Source organism: Ovis aries, chromosome 1 (genome assembly GCF_016772045.2).
Source record: "Ovis aries strain OAR_USU_Benz2616 breed Rambouillet chromosome 1, ARS-UI_Ramb_v3.0, whole genome shotgun sequence".
NCBI lineage: Eukaryota > Metazoa > Chordata > Mammalia > Artiodactyla > Bovidae > Ovis > Ovis aries.
In genome coordinates this window covers 250,918,988-250,942,136 of record NC_056054.1, presented here as the reverse complement: position 1 = coordinate 250,942,136, position 23,149 = coordinate 250,918,988, and the positions used below count along the sequence as shown (strand labels likewise).

The following is a 23,149-nucleotide window of genomic DNA, read 5'->3' as shown; positions in this document are numbered from 1 at the left end:
AAAGAAATCATATAAAAGGCATATAATTTAGCCGGGGATATGATTATCACTGAGGAATGAGAGACAAAAAACAAGAAAGGAAGGGGTGGACCCTAGTAAGGGAGCCTGTGAGGCAATGAGGGCAATAGAAGGACAGGAAGTAGACTCAGGGACCAGCCTCATAAATCGAGAAGTCTGATCACAGTGTATTTTAAGTGCAATTTGTCTTCAACTCTATTAACTTGCTTCCCTTGTGGCTCAGCTGGTAAAGAATCTGCCTGCAATGCAGGAGACCTGGGTTCAATCCCTGGGTTGGAAAGATCCCCTGAAGAAGGAAAAGGCTACCCACTCTAATATTGTGGCCTGGAGAATTCCATGAACCGTATAGCCCAGGGTGTCACAAAGAGTAGGACATGACTGAGCGACTTTGATCATCTATTAACTTGCAAGTCTAGAATGGTGCCATTCACTAAAGAAACATAAGTTGAATGCTGAATAAAAATAAATCAGGTACTTCTAAAACCAATTAGCTCTGGTATGCAGAGTTAACTAGATCAAAGATTGTAGTCCTGATTCCCAAGAGGTTTGGGTGTGACTCTGCCTTGTGGAATGTGAGTTATTTATCAGCAAAGGCTCTACCCTGTTTTTTGTTGTGGACAAGCCACTTGAAACTGCAGTTTAACCTGTTTTTATAAATAAGGATGTAATGTAATTAATGTTTTAAATAATCTGCTAACTTAAACAACTGGAATCCAGAATTTTCTGGCCCATTAAAGAGGAGTCAGAAGCAGAAATGCCTCAAACAGGCTAGGGGCCTGGTTACATTTTCACCCTGATAAATCCATTGCTGAAATTTTATTGGAGAGCCTATTTTCAGGTCCTTTGACAGTACTCAGGGCCTAGTATCTGCACAACAAAGCCCAAATTTCAAAGGGAATTTATTTAGCTAAAAAAAATGAGCTTCATCACAGACTCTTTTTCAAGTAAACTCCAAACCAAAGAGTTGACTTTACTTTCTGCTTCTTAATCAAGTCTTTATTTCAAAATGTAGGTAGAGGAGATGGTTTGACTTTTTACAGCAACGTTTGATACTTCAGTCAAGCCCAGCTCACAGGTCTAGAATAGTCTGCAAATACGCAAATGAATGGGGAAGCTAGCAGGTACAGGATGGGTCTGGAAAACAGAAACCTGGATTGCTCAGTCTGAAAGGGTGGGGACCAAAGCAAAATGTGAAATGGTTCCTCGAGTCCTCAGTCCCCCAGATTGGTCAAGAGGTGGATAAATGTACAAGAATCAAGACCTACACATTCAGAGGGTTCAGGGATGTTCCATCCAGATGGAACTTCCAGAATGAAATCAGCAAGTATTTGTCATGTCAAATTCCAATAATACACAACTCTTTGGAGGGGAAAATAAATAAATGAAATCTCTGCTTCTTGAGAATATTTACTTCTTCATTCACCAGCAGTAGCCTCAGGCACTGGATAAATGATGGAGGTATGGGGGTGGACAAAACAACATGATTCCTATAGCATCTGCAGCAGAGAAAGAAACAATCTTTACTGAAATCATCACATGATTAACTGCACATTACTGCAAAATGCCTTAAGGTAGGGGCACCTGACGCTTTGAAAGTAATACCAGAAGAATTGACTGAGAAGAGAAAGCAAAACTTTCCCTAAGGAAAGGCAAACTTGCTTCAGTCTGAAAGAAAATTAGACTAACCAAAGCGTGGGAGTTAAAAATGTCATAATCAGGGACTTCCCTGGTGGTCCAGTGGCTAAGACTTTATGTTCCCAATGTCAGGGGCTGGGTTCAACCCCTAGTCAGGGAACTAGATGCCCAGATGCCACAACTGAAGATCCTGAATGCCACAACTAAGACCTGGCAAAGTCAAAGGGTCACAATTAGGGAGAGGGAAAAAAAAAAAAAAAAGCCAAGATGAGCGTGCTGTGGCAGGAGGGAGCATGGCTATTTAAAAAATCAAAAAGATGGGCTGGAGTGCTGGAAGCCTGATATTGTTATTGAATTGGTCGACTAGAGGAGCTCCAGGGTTCTAGCCCCAGCCAAGACCCCATGACTCAGGGAGGTTCCTTTTCTAGTCAGATTCACACATCCAATGAGGATACCTATGGTGAGACTAGAACAGCAGGATCTTTACTCTCAATGGAGTGTGGAGAAGCAGGATTCTAGTTGGCAAATCAACTTCTCAATTCTGATGGAGACACCATACATACTAAAGAGTCAAAGTAAAAGGGAGGGATTTGGGAAGAGTGGGAGGAATATTCATGAGTTATTGGAGAACAGGGGTGCGGTTGGGACCTAGCACTGATGCAACCCTCCTTTTCAGTCCTGCTAGAGGCTTTTCAGGTTGTTGTCATGGTGATTGTCAACTGTCAAGGCCTGATGGCTATTTCACTGAGCATGCTAATGCATTCTAGTGAGCATATAATGAGGCTCAAGATATATTGCAAGTCAAATCTTCCACCATATTAGGCTTTAACAGTTATTTTTTTCTCTCTGCGACTCAGAATTTTATTAGAGCTTGGAGCCTGGAGATTTACATTGTATACCGTACTCATCTTACACAGGAAAAAATCTGAGCTCTTAAAGGTGAAAAGCCTTACACAAAGCCCTAAAACAAGTTACTTATCATCTCTAAATTGTGAAGGAGGAGGCCTGGATGCTGGTCTCCAAGATCCACAGCACCTATCCTTTCTCAACACAGGTTTCCTTGTTGGATGTGCAAATCTGATCAGAAAAAGAACTTCCCTATCTGAAACAAGGGATCTCAGCAGGGGCTAGGAATTTGGCACTGGTCTAGTCCACCAATTCGGTAACAATATCATGCTTCCTGCACTCCTGCCAATCTTTTTGATTTTTCAAATAGCCATGCTCCCTCCTGCCACAAAACCCTTGCCTTGGCTGTTTTGTTTTTTTCTTTCCCTGAAGCTTAATAAGAGTAATTGGTTTCCATCTGAAAGAGGGACAAGTGTATGATTCTGGGGCAACAGCCTTGGTAACAGTATCAGAACCTTGGTAGAGATTACCACCACTTGCTAATATTTCCAGTTCTCTTCCTCGCTCCCTTGAAGTTAGATGGAATCCTTACAGCTGAATGTATACATAAGGCTTGCTTTGGCCAATGAAATGTGAGAAGTGGCATCTGCTACCTCTCAGTTCAGTTCAGTTCAGTTCAGTTGCTCAGTCATGTCCATCTCTTTGCGACCCCATGCATCACAGCACGCCAGGCCTCCCTGTCCATCACCATCTCCTGGAGTTCACTCAAACTTTTGTCCATCGAGTCGGTGATGTCATCCAGCCATCTCATCCTCTGTCGTCCCCTTCTCCTCCTGCCCCTAATCCCTCCCAGCATCAGAGTCTTTTCCAATGAGTCAACTCTTCACATGAGGTGGCCAAAGTACTGGAGTTTCAGCTTTAGCATCAGTCCTTCCAAAGAACACCCAGGACTGATCCCCTTTAGAATGGACTGGTTGGATCTCCTTGCAGTCCAAGGGACTCTCAAGAGTCTTCTCCAACACCACAGTTTAAAAGCATCAATTCTTTGGTGCTCAGCTTTCTTCACAGTCCAACTCTCACATCCATACATGACTACTGGAAAAACCATAGCCTTGACTAGACGGACCTTTGTTGGCAAAGTAATGTCTCTGCTTTTGAATATGCTATCTAAGTTGGTCATAACTTTCCTTCCAAGGAGTAAGTGTCTTTTAATCTCATGGCCAGAATCACCATCTGCAGTGATTTTGGAGCCCAAAGTAGAAGCATTTAAGACACAGAGTGTGTTTTTCTCCAGATCCTCTCCTTTCCACATGCTGATGTAAAGGTACCACAAGAAAGGATCAGTGCTGTGAATCTTGGAGCTAACACTTGAAGGATGGCTACCCTGCAAAGCTGACAGGAGCACACTGGGTATAAACCTTCGCCATGTTCGACACTGTGATTTAGAAGTTGTTTGTAATTGCAGCAAACCTAGCAAGCCTATACCTTACTGATACAATCCCAAATTTGAAAAACTCCTCAGAGGAAACACATAACCCAAAGGAAAAACACTAAAATAATTCAGAATTTACACAGACTTTCTTTCATCTATAACTATATCTACATCTCATCTACATTCACAGACCTTTATTCAGTTATAAATTTCCATATCTAGCTTTTCAGAACTGCATCTGACTTGCAGCTTCTGACTTTCAGTCTTAAACACTGAAGAAGAGTGTCTTTTATTTTCATTTTATAAAACTGAATAGAAAACGATTATCAAGTGCCACTCTACTATTACTACCAAACTAAGTATCTGAATTCACTCATTTAATGTTCCTAACAGATGAAATGAAGGCCTATTATTATATACATTTTCCAGATGAGAAACTGAGGCTCAAGTGTACTTGTATTTCCTACCAGATTGTAAATTCCTTGGAGACAGGATATGATATTGTTGTTCAGTCGCTAAGTCATGTCTGACTCTTTGTGATCCCGTGGACTGCAGCACACCAGGCTTCCCTGTCTTTCAATATCTCCTGGAGTTTGCTCAAACTCACGTCCACTGAGTCAGTGATGCCATCCAACCATCTCATCCTCTGTTGCCCCCTTCTCCTCCTACCCTCAATCTTTCCCAGTATCTGAGTCTTCCAATGAGTCAGCTCTTCACATCAGGTGGCCAAAGTATTGGAGCTTCAGTTTCAGCATAAGTGTTTTTATTTGTTTAAGAGTTATTTATTTTTGGTTGCACTGGATCTTTGTTGATGCATGCAGGCTTTCTCTAGTTGCGGTGAATGGGAGCTATCCTTTGTTGCCGTGTGCAGGCTTTTTCTTGCAGTGGCTTCTCTTGTTGCGGAGCACTGGCTCTAGGTCACACGTGTTTCAGTAATTGTGGTACATGGGCTCAGTAGTTGTGGCTCCCGGGCTATAGTGCACAGGCTCAATAATTGTGGCCCACAGGCTTAGCTGCCCTGTGGTAGGTGGGATCTTCTCAGATCAGGGGTCAAACCTGTGTCTCCTGCATTGGCAGGTGGATTCTTTACCACTGAGCCACCTAGGAAGCCCATGGTGTTTATTTCTATACTTCCCACAGTTGACACAGGGCCTCCCTCTCAGTGAGTCTTCAACACATATGTATTAGATCCCTTCATCCGAATCCACATAGCAAGTCATGAAACAGGGATTCAAACCCCATCTGTTCAGGACAATAGCCCCAGTTCCTTCCACACCATACTCACACCACTCTAGCCTCCCTGAGTTCTATTCCTCCAGGTTGTTAATTAATTCAGTGAATTCTAGGAATATGCAATTTATGACCCAACCATACATGCCAATGGGAAAAAGTTTTTTTTTTTTTAATTTTGTATTCAGCTTTGAAAAACATTAAGTCATCTGTTATTTGAAAAAGAAAGAACAGAGAAAACACACTTAATTGTACATAAGATTAAATGGCTTGAGGATGTAACACAAGCCAATCAAAGCACAGAAACCCAGAGTTCACCCTGCAAGAGCATCCTGAAATTGTGTCTCTACTTCCACTCTGGATTTTTGAATGAGAATGAGCTTCCCAGGTGTTATTTTCCAAAGATGACATAACTTAATATCTGGAGGTCTGGACTGCTCTGAACTGGAAAGATAGTATCTTACCATACTTTAGTCCAAGCAGCTTCAGGCAGAACTTCCAAAACTTTTTGACCCAACCTACAGTAAAAGATGCATTGTACTGCAACCCAGTAAGTACATAAGGAGGGATGTGTGTATATGTGTATTTGTAATATTATATAATGAAATAAGAATGTGATGGAATAACACACATCATGTGAAATGCAACATCATGTCTGATGTTTTCTAGGCCGTTTCTATTTTCTATGTTATACTAGTTCATGTTTTAAGAATTGTAGTTGCAATCCACCGAGTTAATTTTACTATCCATTGAGTCTTGCAGTTTGAAAATTACTGGTCTAATGCAAATACAGAAGTGATGATGAGGAACAGGGAGGCCTGGTGTGCTGCAGTCCATGGGGTTGCAAAGATCAAACACGACTGGGCGACTAAGCAACAACAAGCAACACTCCTTGAATGCCGAATATGTGTGTGTTCAGTCGCTAAGTTGTATTTCACTGTTTGTGACCCCGTGGACTGCCAGACAGGCTCCTCTGTGCACAGGATTTCCCAGGCAAGAGTAGTGGAGTAGGTTGCCATTTCTTCCTCCAGGGAATCTTCCCAACCCATGGATCAAATCCAAGTTTCCTGTGTCTCCTGCATTGTCAGGCAGATTCTTTACCACTGAGCCATCTGGGAAGCCCTGAATCCAGGGATACATATCTTATTTACCTGAATCTTTAGCACTTATCACCTCCTTTTATTTATTTATTTTTCTGGATAAATAAGGGAGTGAATACCTACCATAGGCAACCAAACTAGGAGCTAAGTATGCAACCAAGAGCAAAACTAAGAGCTAAAGCTGAGGGAATCCTTGCCCTGGTGGAGTTTACAGCCTACTGAGGGAGACAGACTTTCAGCCAGTACGAAATTAAATAAAAAACTATTTTTGAATGACAAAATTGCTATGAGAATGTCAGCAGATATATGTAACAATGTGTGGGGTCGGGGGTGGCATCTCTCAGAGAGACGTTTAAGCTGAGACCTAACATCCCGATAGAAGTTAACCATGTGGGATGCAGCTAGAGATGATCATACTAAGTGAAAAAAGTCAGAAAGAGAAAGACAAATACCACATGATATCACTTACATGTATAGTCTAGCGAATGAACCTATCCACAAAACGGACTCACAGACATACAGAACATACTTGAGGTTGCCAAGGGTGGGGGCAGGGGGAGCAGTGGCCTTCCAGTTTAGAGTTGGTAGATGCAGACTATCACCTTTAGAACAGATAAACAGCAAGGTCCTGGGACTTCCCTGGTGGCTCACTGGTTGAGACTCCCTGCTTCCCCTGCAGGGGCAGGAGTTTGCTCCCTGGTTGGGGAAGTTCCACATACCTTTCAGTGCAGAAAACAAAACAAACAAACAAACAAACAAAAGGTCCTAATGTATAGCACAGGGAACTATATTCAACACCCTGTGATAGACCATTATGAAAAAGCATATTTAAAAAAGAATGTCTATATGTGTATAATTGAGTCCCTTTGCTATACAGCAGAGATTGGCACAACATTGTAAATCAACTATACTTCAAGTGAAAAAAAAAGTTAGTCACATAAAATGTGAGTGGCAAAGAGATGGGGAGAACATTCAAGGCAGAGGAAAGAGCACCCATTTCAGCGAACAGAGGCAAGAAGGAGTTAGGCACACATGAAATCTCTCCCCACACAGAGTCTGCAGAAAGAAGCCTGGACCTCTACTGGATCTGTCCCCACTCTTCTTTTAGAAGCCCCGACCCCTTTCTCTACAAGGGCTTGGTGGCACTGCTTTGGGGGAGCTTTGCTCTTATCTCACAGGCATGAGTTGGGGCCCAGCCAATCAGAGCTCTGCACTTCCCTGACCACAGTAATAAACGTGATTCATTCAGGGAAGAGCAGGTGACTTTAACCGGACCAACGTCACCTTTCTAATTTGTATGTGCAAAGGGTATTTTTTCCTCTGGAACTCTAGATATAAAATAAGTAAAGCCAGAGCTCGCTTCCATTGTGTGAAGGAGTAGGTTAGAAAATGAAACCAAATGCAGAGGAAAAGAGCGCTAAGAGCAGGAGGAATAGAAGGAGAAAGAACATCAGTTGAAACTCTGGGTCCAGGACTTCCCTGGTGGTCCAGTGGTTAAGACACCACACTTCCACTGCAGGGGTTCAATCCCTGGTCTAGGAACAAAGGTTCTACATGCCATGAGGCCAACAAAAGACAAAGAAGCAGAAACAAAAACCACAAAATCCCTGTGGGTCCAGATTGACCTCAAGCCAGGACCAGCAATACTTCATAATTGTTTGAGCTAATAGCTCCATTTTTCCCTATTACTGGTTTTAGTTGGCTCTCAGCTATTTGCAACTGACTGCAAGTGTGAAAGAAAGGGTAGAAAGCCAATTAATTTATTTTTTAAAAGAAAAAATATGTTTGTGGGGTCACAGACACATTTCTTCCATGAATGGGAAATTTGCCTGGAATATGCCAGGTTTCAAGATTTCCAGATTTATGAGATTGGTCATTTTCTCCCTTCCTTCCTTCCTTCCTTCCTTCTTTCTCTCTCATTATTGTATCAGCTGAGTGGAGAAATGTTAGGGGAGTTTTTAGAGAAAGCTGGGAAGCTACAATATATTCCCAGCTAGAAAAAATATCTAGATAATGTGGCTTAAATGAAGGTGTGGTGCCAACAATAGAGACCAAGAGAAGCAAATTTAAGAACAATTTTGGTTGAATTGCTAGGACTTGGTCATGGATTAGATACAAGGGACTGAACTGCCCAGATGAATGGATAAAATGGTTAATTAACAAATGCTAAGTTAAACCGTCACAGAGTAGCTGAAATGTCTTAGACCCTGTAGTAGGGGCTAGGATAGCAGAGATGAAAGCAGTCCTTGCCTTCAAGGATTTTACAGAAGAGGAGCCCTTACCATTCAGAAAAGAAACAAAAAATGAACAATAACAACATACCAAAGCAGGAGTAGTGAAGGGCTCACCTGGAATTGAGAATGAGCTTTGTAGTCCCAGATGTGGGGGCCTTAGCCTTGCCTTTGGAAGACAGGACTTGTGTTGATGTGTAACCTAGTCTACAGATTCCTCAGGCTGTTGTAGGGGTCAGCGGAAGGACTTGGAATGGCATTGAGAGGACAGTGTTTGAGGGGAAGGAAAAAAGAGGGGGGCAAAACTGTGTGCAGGGTGGAATTGCTGAGTTTCCAGCTACATAGGATTTGGAGAAACAAGGGGTATGAGAATAGCTGCTTCATGATGATTGAATGGGAACCTGTAAGGACAGTATCAGGAGGCCATGTGATTAAATGCTTGGATTGCATGCTTTATTGAACCAAGGAAAAATACATATGGAAAAGCAAGGGGAAAGAGTTAGAGTCAGTTGTCACATTTAAAATAGGAAGCAAAGAGGTAGAAACATGAGAGAATTTGAATCTTGGGCAAACACAGGGCTTGTATATTGTCTCTTGATTGCATCAGCCTTCCCTGCTAATGGTGAGTTACAGACCAGAGTTTTGAGGTTTGAGCAAAGTTATGCCTATGGATGGAAATTTCCTCATCAATAAACAAATGCCAAAGAAATGCCCACAACAATACACTTGGCCACGGATTTTGCTCACCAATTAGTCAGCTGAGCAGTTATGAGTTTTATTTATATATTTTGGAGAGGATGGAGCCACAGTGGTTGCTATCTTCTTCATTAAGATTTCATGCATGAATATTTAGTGCCTTATATATTTAGGGTATCATGAATACTTAGAATTCCAGTACCTCACGTATATTTAGTACCTCAAAAATATTAGGTGGGCTTTCCAGGTGGTGCTAGTGGTAAAGAATCCCCCTGCCAATGCAGGAGACGTAAGAGACGCAGGTTCGATCCCTGAATCAAGAAAATTCCCTGGAGGAGGACATGGCAACCTACTCCAGTATTCTTGCTTGGAGAATCCCATGGTCAGAGAAGCCTGGCAGGCTACAGTCCATGGGGGTTGCAGAGTCAGACAGACTGAAACAACTTAGCACACATGCACAGAATACTAAGTATCTCTTGGTTCCTCCATCTCTCCTCTCTGTGTTTAAACTCACACACCTTGTACTTACTATCTTTTTTAAAAAATTGGTATAGGCTTGTCATGCGGTTTGTTTGTTTTGTTTTTTAGGTTTAGGTCATGCCACTCAGCATGTGGGATCTTTGTTCCCCACTAGGTATCAAACCTGTGTCCCCTGCATTGGAAGAACAGAGTCTTAACTACTGGACTACCAGGGAAGTCCCTGTACTTACTATCTTTACTTCACAAATCTATATAGGGTTTTGCCTTCATCTTACAAAACTATAAACTTGTTCTTTTTCTAAAATAGACTCAAATAGTCTAGAAACAAATGCACAATACAGTAAGACTTCCAGGTCTCCAAGTTGGAGGAGCTTCCGCAAGTGGTGAAAACTATTCTGGCCAAGAGGGCCTGAAGCCCTGGCAAAGGCTCTTCAAATACCAAAGAGGAAAGGGACCTTCTCCTTCAGGAGTCAAGAGCTGAAAGCAGGAAAGGAAGAGGGGCAGCCAGAGCCTTCCAAGGGGTGCTTGGGGGACAATAGCCAGAGGTGTGATAGGGAAGCAACCGGAATAAGCAGAGCAGCCTAACATTCAACCGAGACAGGTAGGATGGTTGACACCCAAAGTTGTAGCAAGTGGCTTTTCCCTAGGATTCCAAGAATGGACACTTAAGGGAAGACGTGAGAGGAAGCCAGGCTAGGTCCAGCCCAGCCCTGCCCAGCCTTCAGTCATATGAATAAAGACCAGCTCATACCAGGACTCCCCAGGTTTCTTGCAAATCTGTAACTTCCTTAAAGTAGGTTATTTTTGTTATTCCTTGTTTCCCTGCAGCTCAACTAGTAAAATGAATAGGCTTTAAGCAAAGAAAGGAGGAAGTGCAATGGGGGGCTGGCTACTTACTTAAAAACCAGCCTGGGGAGTTGAGAACATCCCCAGATGGGGTACGTGGGGGTGGGGTGGCTGTGAATGGACAGCACCCAGGGGGTCTGTGAGGACAGAGGAAAAGGGGTCCATTGCAGTGGAGGTGTGAATGCTGGCTGGGGTGAGGGGTGGGAGTGGGGGTAAGAGCTCAGTTAACTCCTCAGGCTACACTTGGGCTTTCTAAAACCGCTTTGCTTTGTAGTCAGAGGTGTAGGAAAGAGGGAAGTGTGGGAAGCAGTTCTGCCCCCTCCCTCTCTGCTCCCACCATTCCCTGGGCTGCCTCTTCCATCACTGTACCCTCATTGTCTGCTCTTCTTAGGTCTCCCCCGCCCAGACCATGAACGTCCCAGGAGCAGGCACTGTGTCCGATTCACCTCTTTCTGCCTCACAATGTGGCCCAGCATGGGGTCTGACACTTGGAAGTTTCTCAAAGAGTTACTTGTTGAATGAATGAACAAATGAATGCTTTCTCCAAACTACACTGAACTCTGGATGGGATTTACAAAGAAGGAAAGGCCTGATTACCCACTTATCCTGTGCCTCCAGGATTCAAGAAGGCAATGAGCCCCTAAGGTTTGGTTTCCGTGTTTATATGTGTTTTCCTAGGGATAGGATTCTGAATCATCCGTCGGATTTTTAAAAGGGTGTGTGTCCCCCAGAAGGATAATCACTTAAGAACATAGTCCAAGATGGATGTTTTATATAAATTGTCTTCCAATTCATTTTCCTGAACCGAATTATTTTTTCTTCCCAACACTACTGTTTTCTTCTTATATATAATCTCTTGGAGTGTGTTACTTTGTAACATTAGAATCTCCCACTCATCTGAGGAAATGGTAACGAGATGCCAGTGAGGTTCAAGACATGCCACTCCAAAATATGACACCTTGGCATATTAAATACCTTAATTGGAAGAAATTTTAAAAAGCAGCAGAGGGACTTCCCTGACCGTCCAGTGGTTAAGACTCTGTGTTTCCACTGCAGGGGGCTCAGGTTTGATCCCTGGTTAGAGAACTAAGAGCCCTCATACTTCTTGATGCAGCCAAAATTTAAAAATAAAATAATAATTTAAAAAGACAATAACATTTTTAAAAATAAAATAATACTAAAAAGTGGCAGAAGCAGGATGGTCATTCTAACCTCCCTGCCCTTCTTCCCTGAAACAGGTCATAAAACTCCCTTGTGAAAGTACCCTCCCTAGACCAGGAGGAAGGAGAACTTTCTTGTTGCCAGGAACAGTGAGTTTGGGGCAGAGGCTATTTAAGCAAACTGCTAAGCTAACCCATACCTTCCTAGTCACTTCTCGGCCATTTACTACTCCTAGCACAAACCCTCTGTCTTGTCAATTCTTCACACATTCATTATTTGCTTACTAGATGGAAAAGCTTCCTGCTCTGATTACGTCTTCATTCACTCAATGAATTAAATAAAAATGTGTTAAGAGTAGTATGCAGTTTTCTTGTTACCCTGCCTTTGCCAGTTTCATTTTCATGCCCAGCCAGGGGTCCTAAGAGGGCAACTTTTTCCTCCTCTCCCCTGCCTCAGCCTCAGCCCCCTTGTTCCTTTCTCCCACACTCCCAGCTCCTTTGTTCCAGATTTTGCAGGTGGGAAGATAGTGTGGAGGGGGTGTGGGGCTTGTTGGAAGTGAGACCTCAAGGGCAGAGGCAGAACCCGGAAGAGAGCTGTGGAGTCACCCTGCTACCTAATCCAGCTCTCCGCGCCTGCATAACAATGGAAGGAAAGAGGAAGTGGGAAAGAATCAGGTCATCTAATTGAATTAGAAGGGGAATTACCCAGACCCTGGAGCAGAGGTGAAGCAGGTCCCACAAAGAAGGGCTGAAGACAGCACACAAAGATGAGGAGGGGGGAAATCAGTAACAGATATTCACTTGCATCCAGAAGCAAAAAAGTCAAAAGCCCAGAGCTGAGCTGCATAGGCCCTGAGGAAAGCTGAGACTGGCAGGCAGGTCTGAGCCGGGGAAGGATCCCCAGAGGAAGAGAGAAAGCTCCAAGCCCCACCAGGATTTCTCGGCGGCTGCCTTGGCCTAATACTGAGTATCGGTGCCTCAAGGGAAGGATGAGTCAGCGTCAACAGATTCAACTTTAGGATAAAAGCCACTGGAAGGCACTGGGCAAACACATTTCCTGTGAGAGGGCTCTCTTATCACCCAAACCCTGGCCCTTTGCAGGAAACTAGGGGGTCCCTGGACCCTGCAAAAGAGCTCCTTCTTTAAGAGAATGAGAGTGAAGTGCCTGGGTAATTACCTTCTTTCCTCTGCAGAAGGTTTCAGCCAGACATGATGCCCATTGGTTTCATAAAGCTATCTAAAGCCAAGGTTGGCGTAGCACAGAGGGCAAAGGGGTGAGTATCAGCTGATGGCTGTGACTGTCACACCTTACTGCAGGAGGCGAGGAAATCTGGAAACTAAAGAATATTCTTGGTCTTGGGCATGGCTGTAAGTGCACAGAGTGCCTGGGTGCCTCACGGAGGAGACTGAGAAATGGTGTGGAGATCTGGCCACCTGGCATGTGGTTCCTTTGAAGAAGGTAAATTCCACCACCCCATCACGGCATTCAGGATTGTTGAAAGGATGGCAGGACTGGTTGCATCACTCAGCCTGAGAGCTCAGCACTTAGCCTGTGAGAGCGGTTCACAGTGGCTAAGGAACCGATGATTATATTGCGTGTAAGGGAAAGATTGCCATCTTTGGAGGAAGTTTGAGATCGGTGAGTTTGCTTATATGGTTTTGTGGGTGTTTTTGTTTTTGTTTTTGTTTTTTAGGAGCTTTCCTGGTAACTCAGCTGGTAAAGAATCCACCTGCAATGCAGGAGACCTGGTTCGATTCCTGGGTTGGGAAGATCCACTGGAGAAGGAATAGGCTACCCACTCCAGTATTCTTGGGCTTCACTGGTAGTTCAGCTGGTAAAGAATCCGCCTGCAATGTGGGAGACCTGGGTTCAATCCCTGGGTTGTGAAACCATTTACCACAGACTGGGACTTGAACATACATGCGGGGACTCGGACCGAGCCAAAACCCTGCTTGGGACTTGAACTCATGTGGCTGGGACTCAAACCCAGTCAAATCCTTGGTACCTGGTTTCAGGACTTAATGAAGCTCAGGTTCTTGATGTTTCATTGCAGAAAGAATTCAGTGAGAGACAAAGTGATAGGTAAATGGATTTCTTCACAGTCAGAGAGAAGCACACTCCTCAGACAGAGTGTGCACTGTCGCAGAGGGCAAGTGCAACCCCAAGATTTGGTGTGATTAGTATTTATAGACCGGGTAATTTCATATGCTAATGAGTGGGAGGATTATTCCAACTATTTTTGGGAAGGGCAGAGATTTCCAGGATTTGAGCCACTGCCCACTACTTGGTCTTTTAACAATGCCTTGAAATTGTCATGGCACCTTTGGGTGTGTCATTTCACTTGCTGATTGAGGATCTAGGTCTAATCGGGTTATACTGTGTCCTTGGGCAACAATACATGAACCGTGAACTTCCAGATGTTCAAGCTGGTTTTAGAAAAGGCAGAGGAACCAGAGATCAAATTGCCAACATCCACTGGATCATCGAAAAAGCAAGAGAGTTCCAGGAAAACATCTATTTCTGCTTTATTGACTATGCCAAAGCCTTTGACTATGTAGATCACAATAAACTGTGGAAAATTCTGAAAGAGACGGGAATACCAGACCACCTGACCTGCCTCTTGAGAAACCTATATGCAGGTCAGGAAGCAACAGTTAGAACTGGACATGGAACGACAGACTGGTTCCAAATAGGAAAAGGAGTATGTCAAGGTTATGTATTGTCACCCTGCTTACTTAACTTCTATGCAGAGTACATCATGAGAAACACTGGGCTGGAAGAAGCACAAGCTGGAATCAAGATTGCCAGGAGAAATATCAATAACCTCAGATATGCAAATGACACCATCCTTATGGCAGACAGTGAAGAGGAACTAAAAAGCCTCTTGATGAAACTGAAAAAGGCGAGTGAAAAAGTTGGCTTAAAGCTCAACATTCAGAAAATGAAGATCATGGCATCTGGTCCCATCCCTTCATGGCAAATAGATGGGGAACAGTGGAAACAGTGTCAGACTTTATTTTGGGGGGCTTCAAAATCACTGCAGATGGTGATTGCAGCCATGAAATTAAAAGACGCTTACTCCTTGGAGGAAAAGTTATGATCAACCTAGATAGCAATATCAAAAAGCAGAGTCATTACTTTGCCAACGAAGGTCCGTCTAGTCAAGGCTATGTTTTTTCCAGTGGTCATGTATGGATGTGAGAGTTGGACTATGAAGAAAGCTGAGCGCCAAAGAATTGATGCTTTTGAACTGTGGTGTTGGAGAAGACTCTTGAGAATCCCTTGGACTGCAAGGAGATCCAACCAGTCCATTCTAAAGGAGATCAGCCCTGGGATTTCTTTAGAAGGAACGATGCTAAAGCTGAAACTCCAGTACTTTGGCCACCTCATGAGAAAAGTTGACTCATTGGAAAAGACTCTGATGCTGGGAGGGGTTGGGGGCAGGAGGAAAAGGGGACGACAGAGGATGAGATGGCTGGATGGCATCACTGACTCGATGGACATGAGTCTGAGTGAACTCCAGGAGATGGTGATGGACAGGGAGGCCTGGCGTGCTGTGATTCATGGGGTCGCAGAGTCAGACACGACTGAGCGACTGAACTGAACTGAACTGAACTGAACTGGGCTATGTCATTCTTTCAGAAGTTGTGCCCTGCTTTCCCTCCTGTTACAGTTGCGATGATCCCCTGGAGAAGGGGTAGGTTACCCACTCTGGTATTCTTGGGCTTCTCTAGTGGCTCACGTGGTAAAGAATCTGCCTGCAGCACAGGAGACCTGGGTTTGATCCCTGGGTTGGGGAGATCCCCTGGAGAAGGGAAAGACGACCCACTCCAGTATTTTGGTTTGGAGAATTCCATGGGGTTGCAAACAGTTGGGCACAACTGAATGACTTTCACTTCACTTTTTTTTATTTTGCTATTTTGTGGGGTTTTCTGACCGAACCTGGGGTCTTGTGGGATCTTAGTTTACTGACCAGGGATTGAACCAGTGGCCCCCCTGCAGTGGGATCATGGAATCCTAACCACTGGACTGCCAGGGAACTCCTCTAAATGTACCATTTTAACTAACCATTTTTTAATTATACAATAATTAGTTACATTCACAATGCTGTAGAACTGTCACTACTAACTCACTCCAAAACTTTGTTTTAAATTTGGCTGTGTTAGGTGGTAGTTGCAGCATGAGAGATATTTCTCTGTGGCACACAGACTCTTTAGTTGTAAACTCTCTAGTTCTCTAGTTGTGGTGTGCAGGCTCCAAAATTCAAGAGTTCAGTAGTTGTAGCCAAGGACTTGGTTGCAACAGGGCATGTGGGGCCTTATATCCATGTCCCCTACAATGCAAGGTGGATACTGGGCCACCAAAAGTCCCTCCAAAACCTTTTCACCACTCTAAACAGAACCTTTGTACTCCTCTGTGTACTTGTTTCTGTGGCTGTTTTTCTCTCTAGAATATGGTGATCCTTGTACTGGTAGAGTCTTGCCTGGTTAGTCACACCTATTCAAGTTCTCCTCACCTGAGTTTCTTTCATCACAGGATTGCCATGAGTTCTTTCTGTGTAAACAGTACTGATACGTTTGTCCTACATATGCATACCTATTTCAACAAACCAGGTATTTGGCCACACTACCTCAAAACTTAGTGCTTAATACTACAACCCTTTCACTGGCTCACAATACTGTGAGTCATCAGTTTGAGCAGAGCTCAACTGGGCATTTCTTCTGGTATTATCAACTAGGATCATTCATGCCACTGCAGTCTTTTGGTGGCCCAACTGGAGCTGGATGCTATATAATATGACCTTATTTTATGAATAAGACATTCAGTGTCTGGCACTGGCTATGGGCTAGGTAGTTTATTTCCAGCATGCTACCTAGGTAGCAGGTTCCAGAAGCAACAAGAGAGAGAGGTCAAGACCCAGTGTACAAACAGTTTTTAAGCTGCTGTTGGATCATCTTTGCTGATGTCCCATCATCTAAAACAAGTCATATGGGAACACCCAGAGTCAGTGTGAGAGGGGATTTAATGAAAATCCAGATATAGGCAGGTATGGCTCATTGGGATCATTATTGTAACAATCTACCACATCTACATACTATTATGCATTTTCATTGCCTCCTTAACAGTATATCTATTTTCAAGAGTTACACAGCTGGAATCGAGATTGCCGGGAGAAATATCAATAACCTCAGATATGCAAATGACACCACCCTTATGGCAGAGAGTGAAGAGGAACTAAAAAGGCTCTTGATGAAACTGAAAGAGGAGAGTGAAAAAGTTGGCTTAAAGCTCAGCATTCAGAAAACGAAGATCATGGCATCTGGTCCCATCACTTCATGGCAAATAGATGGGGAAACAGTGGAAACAGTGTCAGACTTTATTTTGGGGGACTCCAAAATCACTGTAGATGGTGATTGCAGCCATGAAATTTAAAGACGTGTACTCCTTGGAAGAAAAGTTATGACCAACCTAGATAACATATTGAAAAACAGAGACATTACTTTGCCAACAAAGGTCCGTCTAATCGAGGCTCTGGTTTTTCCAGTGGTCATGTATAGATGCGAGAGTTGGACTATGAAGAAAGCTGAGCACCAAAGAATTGATGCTTTTGAACTGTGGTGTTGGAGAAGACTCTTGAGAATCCCTTGGACTGCAAGGAGATCCAACCAGTCCATTCTAAAGGAGATCAGCCCTGGGATTTCTTTGGAAGGACTGATGCTAAAGCTGAAACTCCAGTACTTTGGCCACCTCATGAGAAAAGTTGACTCATTGGAAAAGACTCTGATGCTGGGAGGGGTTGGGGGCAGGAGGAAAAGGGGACGACAGAGGATGAGATGGCTGGATGGCATCACCGACTCGATGGACGTGAGTTTGAGTGAACTCTGGGAGTTGGTGATGGACAGGGAGGCCTGGCATGCTGCGATTCATGGGGTCACAAAGAGTCGGACAGGACTGAGAGACTGAACTGAACTGAACAGATGTGGAAAACAAATTTATGGTTACCAGGGTAATAGGAGGCAGGGATAAATTGGAAGATTGGGATTGACATATACACATTACTATATATAAAATAGATAACTAATAACAGTGTATATAAGTGTATAACTATATATAAAATAGATAACTAATAAGGACCTGCTTTATAGCACAGGGAACTCAATACTCTCTAAAGGCCTATATAGGAAAACAATCTAAAAAAGCGTAGATATATGTATAATAGAATCACTTTGCTGTATACCTGAAACTAACACAACATTGTAAATCAACTATACTCCAATAAAAAAACTGTTTAAAAGAGAAAAAGTAATATATCTATTTCAGTTATACATTTTTTTTTTTTTTTTAGTGCTGTGAGTCAAGTTTTATTTGGGGCAAAATGAGGACTATAGCCTGGGAGACAGTGTTTCAGACAGCTCTGAGGAACTGCTCTGAAGAGGTTGAGGAGACAGGAAGGATATAGGTTTTATAATTACATTTGTAATAACTGTAAAATAATCAAAGGACTGCCAAAATGTACTTAATCATTATTACTCTAGTTTTTGCATTTGTTTTAATTTTCACTATTATAAATAATTTATTAGTTAAATGGATACATATGAGTACACACTATGTGTAAGGAATTATTCAAGGCCATTAAGGACACCATTTGCTTTGATTCTTTGTGAGCAGTGGGGAGGAAACACAGACAAACACATGAATATATAATATGCAATATGGAGAAAAGCAAGAAAAGAGATTAAAGCCAGAGGATGGGGAGAAGGGACAGGGTTTGGTACTTTAAAATCTTTTAAAAAATATTTTGGGATTATATTCTAAGAATAAAGGATAATTTCTTTTGTATCGCCTCCTTGTTATGAGAAGTGAGGTCACAAGGACATAGGGCAGGAATATTGTTAAGGCTTTCAAGAAGGATGGATGGCCCAGTACTCTTCCAAGAGTTTTCCCAATTTATATTGCCACCAGTAGGAATTTGCCAGATTAGCATCTTGGACAACAGTAACACTTAGCATTGTTAGTAAAAAAAGAAAACTTTGCCAATTTAATAGGTGATTCTGGATACCTTTAGTCAAAGTGTCTTCTTTTTTTTAGTTTAACTTTTCTTTCTTTTTTTATAAAGATTTTGGTTTTTATTTTTTGGCTGTAGTAGGTCTTTGGGCTGCACTTGGGCTTCCTCTGGTTGCTGTGAGTGGAGGCTAGTCTTCCTTGTTGCACACAAGCTTCTCATTGTGGTAGCTACTCTTGTTGTGGAGCTTGGGCTCTAGCCACAGGGCCTTCAGCAGTTGCAGCTCCTGGGTTCAGTAGTTGTGGCACACATGGCTTAATTGCTCCATGGCGTGTGGGATCGCCCAGACCAGGGATCAAACCAGTGTCCCCTGCATTGCAAGGGGGATTCTTAACACTGGACCACCAGGGAAGCCCAAAGTAGCATTTCATATAATTATTTATCTTGACCACATTTTGGACTTTGTAAGCTTTTGGACTGTAATTGCCATTTGCTGCTGGTATGGTGTGTATGTGTGTGAGTGTATACATTTGTATGAGAGGAAGAGAAAGAGGGAGAGAATGAAACAGAGATTAAAAAATTTTTTTGGATATGATGACACTTGGACATATACATGTTTCCTGCTGTGGAGGAAAAAAAAGAATTGGAGATAGAATATTGAATCATAAAGAGTCAAATATGGAGAAAACCTTTTTTTTTTTTTCCTGTAGAATTAGGCAATTTATTGTCAATTCAGACCTTGGAATTAAATAATTCCTTAAAGAAAGTGTCAGTCACTCAGTCATGTCCTACTCTTTGTGACCCCATGGATTGTAGCCCACCAGGTTTCTCTGTCCATGGGATTTTCCAGCAAAAATACTGCAGTGGGTAGCCATTCCTTTTTCCAGGGGATTTTCCCAACCCAGGAATCGAACCCTGGTCTTCTGCATTGCAGGTAAGTTCTTTCCTATGCCCTGAAATAATTCCTTAACATCCCCAAATTTACATACATTTGGTAAAGGGAAATATATGAAGATAAAATAAAAAGATTACCACAGGTCTAAAATATATCATTTTATGCTAAAATTGGGAAACTGTCCAGAAAATGAAATGTAGAGTTCCTAGATGGCAAAGAATGTATAATTTATTTTTGTTTCCCTGGAGTTCGTAAGAGTTTCATAGTTAATATTGGTTGAACAAATGAAGCAACCATTTAACTTGTTTGCACTGTTATGCAAATATATTTCATACCCTGCAGGGTCCTGTGAGGCTCCTGAGCGCAAAGCCTTTTCATGTCACCCATTTTTTTGATTATAGGAAACAACCTTCATTCAGCCTCCAGGACCTTCCCTGAGTTTCAGTGGGCAGATTCAAGCAGTTGTCAGTTAGGGACTGGAGGGGACGTGAGACCAGGGAGAAAGAAACAGCCTTGGGACAAGGTGCCATTTCCCCATCAACGGAAACCCACAACATCTTTGAGCTATTTTGTGGATACTGAAACCCCCTCCAGGTGGGAAAAGTTACGGTATGCTGCCCACAAGCAAGAAGACCCAAGGTCAGTTAAACCTGAAGGCTGACAATGTTGACTCCTACTTACCTCACCACAAATCCATCAGAAGAATGTCCACAAGCTGATTACTCCCTCTTTTACTATAAAACCTGTCATCATCTTCCCCAAGTTAAGACACATGGTTTTGAGGGCATTCGGCTGCTATCTCCACTTTTGCCTGGCAAAGCAATAAAGCTACTCTTTTCTACTTCCCCGCAAACTCTGTCTCTGAGATTTGATTTGGTACTGGTGTACACAGAAGCTGAACTTTCAGCATCAATTTTATCTCTTTGAAAATCAGGAGGCTTAGGTAGGTATTTTTTGAAGTAGTAGCTGAACCTTGGCCCTCAGGAAGGATAAAAGTTTCCTTTGTAGGGACCCATACATGGTAAGCACCCACTTAAGGCTGTGACCCTGTGCTATTTGGGGATAGTCATGGGCACTGACCAGGAGATGGGGCCATTTTTGGTCCTAACAGGAAGCGCCCCAGTTTTGGGCTCATTGTGCTCATTGTGTCTACCCCTGCTTTTTTTTTTTTCAGGGTGATGAGAAGTTTATTTGTTGCTTTGCGCAGCATCAAGTAGGGGATAAATCTGGAGAGAGAGCCTGGTTTGGAGGTGTAGGGACTCCAGTAGGCTTCCTTTCTGTGCCAGAGGGTACCAGGGAGGACTTAAGACTGTTTTCCTGGATAGCTAGAGGGGTCTGAGGTGGGGCAGGGCTTTCAGTAGGGGGCCCTAGACAAAACAGGTTAGAAAGGGCTGGGAATGGACAGGAATTCTTCTGAGGGGTGATGTCGAGTGCTGCCTTCACCCAACCAGGCAGAGAAGAAGGGCACAGAGGATGGACGTGGAAGACCAGTCAGAAGAAGAAGCGCTCACCTGGCACAGTTTGGCCCAGAGGGCACAGGGGATTCTTCACCACCAGCTGAACGCACAGCACACTGCAGGTGTGGCGAGGCACCTCTCAGCTGGGCCCCACACCCAATCATGTAGTCATGACAACCCTTGATCCCAGTGAATGTCTCGTAGTAGTGGAACTTGTAACGACTAGTTTGGAAGTCCAGAAAGCTGTCCTTCATGTCTGGCGGGGACATCTTGCAAACAAAGGAGTGGGTAAAGAAGAGCATCCCATATATCAGCTTGTATGCTGCCTCCTTGGGGATCCCCGCTTGCTTCTTGCAGGCCACTGTTGTAATGCAGACACACTCCATTCTGGTCAAATAGGTGCAGGTTGTGGACCATCGTTAGAACTGCTCTGACTGCCTGTCACTCAGTACATCCTATCTCTACTTCCTCAGTCTGTCCGTGTCCATGACCCATACATAGTTTGTCTGTCTGTCCCCATGAGAAAGTGTTTCATTAATTAATGCATGTATTTATGCATTTATTTACCCATCTATTCATTTGAGCATGTATTCATACACTACTGCAGTCATTCATTCAGTACACATTAAGTGTAAATTCTGTGGGAATTCCCTGGCAGTTCAGTGGTTAATTCTGCACTTCACTGCAGTTAGTGTGGGTTTGATCCTTAGTCTGGGAACTACCGATGTGAGAGTTGAACCATAATATAGGCTGAGTGCTGAAGAACTGATGCCTTCAAATTGTGATGCTAGAAAAGATTCTTGAGAAACTCTTGGACAGCAAGGAGATCAAATCAGTCAATTCTAAAGGAAATCAACCTTGAATATTCATTGGAAGGACTGATGCTGAAGCTGAAGCTCCAATACTTTGGCCAGCTGATGTGAAGAGCTGACTCACTGGAAAAGAGCCTGATGCTAGGTAATGATTAGGTAATGAAGACAAAACGAGAAGGGGGCAGCAGAAGTTAGATAGCATCACTGACCCAATGGACATGAGTTTGAACAAACTTCAGGAGATAGTGGAGGACAAGGAAGCCTGGCATGCTGCAGTCCATGGAGTGACAAAGAGTTGGACACGACTTAGTGACTCACCAACAGTAATAACTGGGAACTAAGATCCTGAGTGCCACATGGCACAGCCCCCCAAAAAGTTACAACTTTTTACTTTGGTACCAGAAAAATCAGTGATAATTAGAGACCCAAATGGGTGTCCAGGGAAAAGCTCCAGGCTCCAGACCTACAGCCCCATTGTTGGTGTTGTGTAAATTGAGATCATGACAATGTGCTGGCCAACCCTTCTTGGTTCACTGACTTTGAACAAATAAATTCTTATTTTACCAAACCCAAAGCAAGATGTGCTGACTAAGCCTTCTTTACCAGGATAATTGTATTATACTTCTCTTCGTAATAGCAAAGGTTAGAACAACAATGCGTGACCTTAACAGCTCCGGGCACTGAATCTGCACTATGTAAGCTGTGAAAAAACAGATATCCCAGCATTCAAGTGAGACTATTTGGCAAGTTTATGTAACTTTGTATTAAGAGATGAGGGGAATGTTTGTTTGTTTTAAAGCAAAACAGATTCTCTGACTTTAAGGAGTTATAATCCAGGTGAGAAATTAAGGCCAGTCTACCAAGAGTTACGGATCATAGATCTCAGGAATGCATTATGTTGAAAGCTGTCTAAAGACCCATCTGGTCTGAAATTCCCTACCAAGGTGGAACTCCCCTGACAAAGTACTCTGGACTCTGCAAATAGTCTTTTCAGCTTTGTACCAACATTTTTGTGTGAGGAAACTATTATTAATTTTTTAATTAGAAAAACTGTATATGCTTAATGTAGCACATTGAAACAATAAGGCAGAGTATCACAGTAAAAAGTAAAGCCTCAGCTCAAATCCCCTCCCCCACCATTTGTTACCAGATGGTGAGAATGGCTATTTTCTGTACTTGCACAAGCATATATATAAAAATTCCATCCCATGCTTTCAATTATAATCTATTTTAAAAATAACATGTACAATATAAAAACCAAAAGAGTATAAAAAAAAAATACAGTAAAAAAAAAAGAAAATTTTTTC

At 43.0% G+C, this 23,149-nt stretch overlaps 1 pseudogene; it reads right to left on the bottom strand.

The window, feature by feature from the left end:
* Positions 1-20,954: 20,954 nt before the first annotated feature.
* LOC101111249 (trafficking protein particle complex subunit 1-like) lies at positions 20,955-21,447 on the bottom strand (annotated as a pseudogene).
* Between the last annotated feature and the right edge of the window lie 1,702 nt (positions 21,448-23,149).